Source organism: Apaloderma vittatum, unplaced genomic scaffold (assembly GCF_000703405.1).
Source record: "Apaloderma vittatum isolate BGI_N311 unplaced genomic scaffold, ASM70340v1 scaffold35027, whole genome shotgun sequence".
Taxonomy (NCBI): domain Eukaryota; kingdom Metazoa; phylum Chordata; class Aves; order Trogoniformes; family Trogonidae; genus Apaloderma; species Apaloderma vittatum.
Window position 1 is genome coordinate 15,826 of NW_009726172.1, and position 1,894 is coordinate 17,719.

Sequence of the window (1,894 nt, forward strand, 5' to 3'; positions counted from 1 at the left end):
TGCTCTCTGCTACTCACAGCAAACTGTTTTAGAAATCCATTGCTGCTAACATAGGAGACTTATTCTACAGTTCTGGGAGAATCAAGATCCTCTGCCAGACTGCAACAGCCCAAAATGCTTTTATGAACTACTGGATAAATCTGAACAGTACTTCAGTCAACCAGAACTCGAGAAGCAAGTTTCATTCAGGGTAGATGGCAGGGTGGTGGGCAATGGAGAGACTAAAGCAGCAGAGATTCCTTATTTGCTTGCTTGTTGCAAATCACTTTTGCAAACTACAGGCTTGTGCCAAGTCTGTAAGGGAGTGAGTCAAATTTACTTCAAAACCTCAGACAGATTGAGATTATAGCTTCACAAAGGACTTAAACACGTAGTAAACCAACAGTCTATGTTATTTTAATTCAGACTGAATTAAAAGGCCATTTAAAATCCTGTATAGATAACAGCAGTTTCCAAGTTCACACATTCACTGAATTTCTTTACATCAACAAAATTACTTCAGATTAGCCCTAGGAAAACTTGTGTAATGAAGTAGCAACTACCATTATTTAGATATCCCAACATCTTTATACACAGATACATATCTTCATTTAGGACATTCACCCTGATTTCCCAAAGCCCAATCCTGATAGAGGGCCATCCTACAGTAGAACTGGGGAACAGATTCAGAGATGTAAACCTTAATGTTCCAGCTATTCAAATGCAGTGCTAAATTTATTACGGATTGCCTACTGATGCCTATGTTACTTCATATATCCAAAGAGGATTTTTTACAGAAAGGAAAGTATGAAGCCATACTTTCAGATCTTCTATTTTAAAGATATTTCTTCATTGTCATTTATTTTGTAAGTGACCATTTTGCAAAGACTGTACTGGCTATACATTTATGTTTCTTACTTAGTTACAAGTATAACCACAAGCATGAATTCTATTCACTGTATTTGTGAAGAGAAAAGCAGAATTCTAAGGCAGGGTATGGGACGGACATGCATTGCACATCTATGCATGCCCAAAATGCAATGGAATGTAAAAAAAAAAAAAGAAAAAGAAAAAGAAAAAAACCCAGTACCGTAGTTCTTTTGTGTGTGTTTTTTTTGTAAATTCCCTGAGTGAATTAGCTATGTTACAATACTGTTCTTCAAATCATAAAACCAAATACAGAAGAGAGCATGAAGATGACTGACTGAAAACAAGTGGAGACAGGAACTGATCGTGTTTGCCAGTGACAGAAGCTGACATTTATTAACAAATACGAGGACAGGTGGGAATAGGAACACAAGAAAAGCAACTTTTAATCCACTAAAATCCAGTATTTAAACCCATGGATAGAAAGAGCAAAGGGAAGGAAAGAGAGAGTGTGAACCATGCTGAGCAAGAGTTTTTGCAGCCATACTGTATAGAGAACATAAATACAAGGGTACTGCATTAACTCAGAGCACTTTAAACTGAGAGAGTGAAAAGAACAGCAAGCTCTTTCTGCATGACATGTAAACTGAGCCTGGGAAAAGGGCCTACAGGAATCTACGTAAACCAAACCCAAGCCCAAACAACCATATTTGCTCTCAGATTACAAGCTTGAGTGAGCATCTCAACAGTGACGCTATTCATTCACAAGCTATCAAGAAGCACGGCTGCAGTACTGGGGATAGCTGAGCTATCACTATGGAAGCACTTTAACACATAAACAAGGTCTTGTAACGTAGTTTTCTAGATGCGTTTTTACTTTTCCCTCCTGATGGAGTCTTACGCGCTTTTCACTGTAGTGTATCAGCATTTAGATCACCTACTGTAACATTCAGTAACTGAACTGCTAATAAAGTTGGACTGTGATTTAAGAGAAAGTAATGTTTGTAAATTATAGAACTATATTCAAAATAAGATCATTGACCTTCTA